Below are 7,268 nucleotides of genomic sequence, written 5' to 3'. Positions count from 1 at the left end.
CCCCTTCTCTCCTCCTGTCCTCCCACCTACCCCTTCCCACTTCCCTGTTCTGGTTTTGCTGAATACTGCTTCACTGAGTCTTTCCAGAACAAGGGGCCACTCTTCCTTTCTTCTTGTACCTCATTTGATGTGTAGATTATGTTTGGGTATTCCAGGTTTCTAGGTTAATATCCACTTATTAGTGAGTGTATACCATGATTCACCTTTTGCGTCTGGGTTACTTCACTTAGTATGATGTTCTCTAGCTCCATCCATTTGCCTAAGAATTTCATGAATTCATTGTTTCTAATTGCTGAATAGTATTCCATTGTGTAGATATACCACATTTTTTGCATCCACTCTTCTGTTGAGGGATACCTGGGTTCTTTCCAGCATCTGGCAATTATAAATAGGGCTGCTATGAACATAGTAGAGCATGTATCCTTATTACATGGTGGGGAATCCTCTGGGTATATGCCCAGGAGTGGTATAGCAGGATCTTCTGGAAGTGAGGTGCCCAGTTTTCTGAGGAACCGCCAGACTGATTTCCAGGGTGGTTGTACCAATTTGCAACCCCACCAGCAGTGGAGGAGTGTTCCTCTTTCTCCACATCCTGGCCAACACCTGCTGTCTCCTGAATTTTTAATCTTAGTCATTATGACTGTTGTAAGGTGAAATCTCAGGGTTATTTTGATTTGCATTTCCCTGATGACTAATGAAGTTGAGCATTTTTAAAGATGTTTCTCCACCATCCAAAGTTCTTCAGGGGAGAATTCTTTGTTTAACTCTGTACCCCATTTTTAAATAGGGTTATTTGGTTTTCTGGGGTCTAACTTCTTGAGTTCTTTGTATATATTGGATATTAGCCCTCTATCTAATGTAGGGTTGGTGAAGATCTTTTCCCAATTTGTTGGTTGACGATTTGTCCTTTTGATCGTGTCCTTTGCTTTACAGAAACTTTGTAATTTAATGAGGTCCCATTTGTCAATTCTTGGTCTTAGAGCATAAGTTATTGGTGTTCTGTTCAGGAACTTTCCCCCTGTACCGATGTCCTCAAGGGTCTTCCCCAGTTTATTTTCTATTAGCTTCAGAGTGTCTGGCTTTATGTGTAGGTCCTTGATATATTTGGAGTTGAGCTTAGTACAAGGAGACAAGGATGGATCAATTCCCATTCTTCTGCATGCTGACCTCCAGTTGAACCAGCACCATTTGTTGAAAAGGCCATCTTTTTTCCATTGTATGCTTTCAGCCCCTTTGTTGAGGAACCAATGGCCATAGGTGTGTGTGTTCATTTCTGGATCTTCAATCCTGTTCCATTGATCTGCCTGCCTGTCCCTGTACCAATACTATGTAGTTTTTAACACTATTGCTCTGTAGTATTGCTTGAGTTCAGGGATACTCATTCCCCCAGAATTTCTTTTGTTGTTGAGAATAGTTTTAGCTATCCTTCCACCTCTTTTTCAAAACCAAGGCTAACAGAAGTAATAAGTGTGCAAAAACAGAAATATTCAGAAAGTAGTGTGATAGATGCTTTATATTATCAAACCAATAGCAGTTATTTTCTCACTGGTGACTGAAATTTCAACCACCATGAGATTTTTGTCCATGCCCCTGTTGCTATAGCTGGTATTCCTTGCTTGGCACTTCTACAATATAGCATACAGGATCAATAGCTGAATAGAAATGTGGTTATCATTCTTCCCAACAGCTTGCACAGTTCTTCCATCATTGTGAAAGATGTTCAACAGGGAGGGAATGTGTCTGGACCAGTCCAGCTTGATTTTTCTAGTTTCTGAAACCAAACTGTCCTTTGTCTTGAGAAATAAATAGCTCTTACAATTTAGTTCTAACACACAGTTAACAACTATGACACCATATTATGTCAGGGAGGCTCAAGGGACCCTTTCAGCAATGACTCACAGAGGACAACCTACTTCTAGCACTGGCATGCTCATTTAATTAGGTGTGGCTTCCTGGAGTGTCTTTCTCCACCCTATAGGGCACCTTTGCTCACTCCTTAAATGATGTTTTCACATTTACAGGCATAGGCTGTGCTAGAATCTCCTAAAACACCCTTGCGTGCTTCATCCACACCTCACACAGCTGTCTTAGTATGCATGATCTGTGCCTTATACAGCTGTCTTGGTGTGTATCATCCAAGCCTTGTACAGGTGTCCTACTGTGCATCATCTGTGCCTTACACAGTTGTGATCCCTATTGATGTAAACACCACATGTTTGAGTCACAAAATAAAAGAAGTCGAGTTTCTTCTCACCTGTAAGCCTCATGCCCATTGGATAGTTTTCAGTATGGTCCTAATCCCAGTCCTGGGAACAAATTAATTACGAGTCCTACCTAGCTGTGAACCTTGTGAGCTATAACAATTACCACCTTGGCAAGACATGTTCAGTTATGGGACAATATTATAAATGTAATGGAAACAACCAAATACTTTCTGGTTGGACTTAAATCCTGCTCCACAAGTTGAAAACCATACCTGGTACCACTTTGATTGTCAAGAATTTATAATTAGGCCTCAGGGAAGAAACGAGTACTATGGTTCTGCTAAATGAACAGAACAGCAAATTTACTCCTAGTGAGATCATAATAACCATAGAGTGGTGAAATGATAAATTCTCATCAAAGAAATTTCATTTTGCAAGAGATAATGATCAACACAGAGACCCACAGCAGTTCAAGGTGCCAATAATAGGAGAATGCTGAATGCTTAGTTTTGAACAGAAAATCTGTATGGCATACTATCTTTCCAAGACTCAGAGATCATTGTGGGAGACAGGGAGGAAATATTGTAAAAGCCAGAGGCATTGTCTGACTACAAGGAAACAATGCCTCTTGGTGTATTGGTAACCCTAGAGAGAAGACCATACAACCAAGCACATGTTCAGCACAAAAATAAAAAAGAGGACACAAAGATACAGCATGTGTGTGTATGTGTGTGCATATGTGTATATATGTGTGTGTTGTGTGTGCATGCATGTGTGAACATGTGTGTATGCATGTGTATATGTGTGTTCATGTATGTGTGCATATGTGTATGTATGTGTGTGTCTGTGTACATGTGTCTATACATATATGTGTATGCATGTGTGTATATGTGCATGCATGTGTGTGCATGTGTGTATGTGTGTATACATATATGTGTATGTATGTGTGCATATGTATGTGTATATATTTACATGCATGTTTGTGTGCATGTGTGCACATGTGTGTATGAATGTGTATATGTGTGATGTTTATGTGTGTGTATGTATATGTGTATACACACATTATATATATATGCATATATATAATATATATAATATAATGCATATATATATGCAATTGCATTTAGGATTATACTAAACATACTATAAACATGCCTCCAGGAATCTAGTGATAAACATTTGCATCTTTTGTTGAAAGAAGGAAATGTATTTTGTGTACACTTATGGTTTTACACATGTGGATATAATTACACAAAGCATCCTATACTCACAGGATTTCCAGAATAGGACTATACACACTGCATATGCTGATGACCTTCTATTCATAAAAACTCTTTGTTTCTATACCTGCTGCACTATTCTGGTTAAAATACACTGTTCTCCAAACCTGGATTGATATAAAAAAGAATGATTTAACAGCCATGGTATTCTGAAGTTCCCCTGCTGTAACTGAAATTGCGAGGGCTTCTTGACTTAAAGGCTATCCATACATCTACTTTCCTACTGATTGTTCATATTTGAAAAGTAAACTAGAACAGAAATGAGAGGACCATGGTACATGGGACATGCAAGCTGAAGGAAGACTCTCTTGGGAAATGGTAGGGTAGCATGGGACTAGAGGATAACAGGGGAGTGAAATGAGAATTAGAGGGGAATGAGTGAGAATCATGAATAATCACACACACACACACACACACACACACACACACACACACACGAAACTTCCATGATGAAACCCATTATTTGTGCAATAAAAGAAAAAAATTTAAAAGTTTCTGATTAGTATCCAGAAATAATACTTAATATTAAACAAGACAAAAGCAATTGATGAACAGAGAAAATAAATAATAAAATACACTCAATATCTCTTTTGGAAAATAGATTGCCTTTGAGGGACTTTTGTATTCAACTCATGATTCTAAAGAATTACTTCTTCTGGGTTTCTATGCCCAGGTAGTCATGTCACTTAAAAATAAAACTTTTTATAAGTCCCTTGTGGGCATAACATCCATGCACTCCAATCCCCCTCATCTCCCCCTCCCCTTGCACCTACAATCCACCCCTGCAACCTTTCCCCAAACCAAAGAGAACAAAATCTCATTGTGGAAGTTGTAGTGTGTCACACTGTGTCTCATGGTATACCCTTTGTTTATACATTATTTTCTTGCAAATACTCTTTTCAGTGACTGGTCTTGTATGAGGTCTCTGGCTTTTGCTATTCTATCAGTACTGGAACCTCACTGGGCCTTCTCTCAGATATTCTGTTGTGTGCCTTGTGTCATGGAGATTTTACAGTTTTAGATCTATAGAGCTGGCCTCTTCATGCACTACAGTACTCCAGCAATGCAGTAGATGTTGTGTTGGTCCAACTCAAAGTCCTGGATCTAGGCCTGAGAGGAATCTGAGCTGGTCAGCTCACTGGCTTCCCCACTCCCATACCCTCAGGACAGCTCACCCACAACTTTGCCATCTGGGCCAGTGCTACTATGCTGCCCAAGCAAGGGGAAGGGCCCTCTCTCCCAAGCATTGCAGATGGTGAGGGACATGTTAGTTTTCCCACTCTCATTACACTGGGTGATGTGTTTTTAAAAAGATAAAGAGAGAAGGGATATGTTTTATGGAGGGGTGGTAAAGTATGGGGAAGGGGATGTTTCAGTGGCTCATGCCAAGGCATCCCATCTCCTTGAGGGACCAGCCACAGATGGTACAGTATAGAATAGAGTTTATTCAGGGCATGGGGAGGGGAGTTAAGAGGGTAGTAGAGGCAGAGAGAGAGAGAGAGAGAGAGAGAGAGAGAGAGAGAGAGAGAGAGAGAAGAAGAAGAAGAAGAAGAAGGAGGAGGAGGAGGAGGAGGAGGAGGAGGAGGAGGAGGAGGAGGACGAGGTTTCTCAAAGAGGACCAGCTTTCTCAAACTCAGAAACACAGGCTGCCTCACCCACAACTTCCACATCCAAGGCAAGCTCTACTGTGCTTCCAATGTGGGGTGCAGGGTCAGCTCTCCTGCTCTGATAACCCCAGGGCCAGCTCTCCTTCCTGCTGTAGGTGTCAATGGGGGCATGAAGGTATCTCTCTCTCATTGATACCAATGCCCAGATGAGTGGTAGGACCACTCTCTCACACTCATATCCTCAGAGCTTGGCTCACTTACAACTCTTGCCATGTGCTCTCAGGGGCTCTCCTGAATACTGAAGTTAGCTAGGGCTAGGGCCAGCTCTCCCATGATGCCCAGGTTAGGGTTGTGGCCACTTATGCATAGTCCCCCAGACACTGACATGTCCCTAGGTGGCAACCCAGACCAGGTACATCTACCTGACCTTTGGTGATAACAGACCTCTGCTGCTTCAGGGCCTGGGACCCAGATGTGGCAGCACAGGCCAGGACCCCACCATGGCCCCAGGTGGCATAACTGGCTACTCATATCAGGGTGCCCCTCACTACCCTCGAGTCTCCGGTTTTGCCTGTCGTCACAGTGCCAACACCCTTTTGTTTCTCTTCCATTTTTCCATCACTACTTGCTCCTCTTAGTGGTCCATATGGTTTCTGAGTGATTGGGATCATCTCAGGAGTGATCTCAGGAGTGCTATGCACTGTTCGAGCATTATGGTGCATGATAGGGGCCATCTTGGGCATGCTTTGGCCCAGACTCTACCTCGGTTTTCATAGTGGCCAACTGGTGGTCTGTCTCAGACTAGCCTCCTGCCCAGGCCTCCTGCCCAGGCCAGTTTGATGGTCATCTCAGGCTCACTCTTCACCTGGCCCGCCCAAGTGACCCCATGGGCGAGTCTCCTGTCTCGGGCTCACTCCCATCTGAGCGAGCTCTTAGTCTCAGGATTCTTCTAGTCTTCAGCTTGCTCCTGGTCCTGGAAGCTGTAAGGGCCTGGCGGTCATCTCAGGCTATACCTCCGTGGGAGCCTCCTAGTGCTGGACTGGTAGTTGTCTCAGGCTTGCTTTGTTTTTTTCAAGGAATGTTAGGCTATTAATCATTTAGATGTTCTTAGACCAGAACACTGGGTATAGAAATAGCCTCTCTCCTCTCTGCCACCTCCTGATGCACATGTGCCACAGCAGCCACAACTGTAGCACTTGTACAGGCAGGCAGAAAATATAAACATTTTAAAACATATAATATGCTAAACTCTTATTGTGTGAGGACCACACACAGATGTAATATATATATGTATATATATATATATGTATGTTTATATATGTATATATGTGTGTGTGTATCATATATATTTAAAATAAATTTGGTATCTATCTATCTATCTATCTATCTATCTCTATATACAAGCAAAAATATAGACAAAGTGTCACATAGGCCATATTACAGAACATTAAATTGGCTAATTTAAAATGTAAAGAGAAGAGTAATCAAATGGGAATTACAATTACCTTTCTCTATGTCCCTTTATACTACTATATACTATTGTATATACACTTAATATCTCATAAATATGTGTTAGTTTGAATTTTAATTTTTTAGCTAATATATTCTATTTGATGCTTCATTTTAAAAATTAGAATACCAGTAACTGGTTTCATTTTGGTATTTTCATATATAATTGCATTTTTATCTTCCTTCCTACTTCTGTCCCAACTAACCTCAACCTTCTCTAACCATCCTTCCCTACCTCTAGTCTCTTTTGCTTTAATGTCATATATATATTCTTTCATCTTCTGTGTCTTTAAAACCTCTTTTTTTTACCCCCTGTGGTATCTTTCTAATTATATGGCATAGATGCACACTCACAGTCACATATGAATATATACATGCATATATATATATATATATATATATATATATATATATATATATGCGTATGTGCTGCAGTGGCCCAGTGATGTCTGTAAAAATGATATTTTACAGACAGAGGCGGAAAAGAAATGCCTCCTGGGAAGAACGGAACTCTCTGGAAGCTGTGGAAGCTGATAATCTCACCTGGCAATTTACTGTACTCTCTTACTTTCTGGCTATTTAAAATGAGCCCTTAGTTCCCAAGTAGCAGTTTGCCCTGACTTCCTCCTTTTCTCTCTTCACTGGGATTCCTAAGGCCTGGCTGATAA

At 41.1% G+C, this 7,268-nt stretch overlaps 1 non-coding gene across 1 annotated transcript; it reads right to left on the bottom strand.

Annotated features, from left to right (window-relative positions):
- Positions 1–6,168: 6,168 nt before the first annotated feature.
- On the bottom strand, positions 6,169–6,300 carry LOC127671393 (small nucleolar RNA SNORA17). Its single transcript, XR_007974752.1, has one exon. It is a non-coding gene; the product is annotated as a small nucleolar RNA SNORA17 (small nucleolar RNA).
- Between the last annotated feature and the right edge of the window lie 968 nt (positions 6,301–7,268).

Source organism: Apodemus sylvaticus, chromosome 20 (assembly GCF_947179515.1).
Source record: "Apodemus sylvaticus chromosome 20, mApoSyl1.1, whole genome shotgun sequence".
Taxonomy (NCBI): Eukaryota; Metazoa; Chordata; class Mammalia; order Rodentia; family Muridae; genus Apodemus; species Apodemus sylvaticus.
The sequence above is the reverse complement of the archived record's forward strand: the minus strand, read 5'-3'. Positions and strand labels throughout refer to the sequence as shown.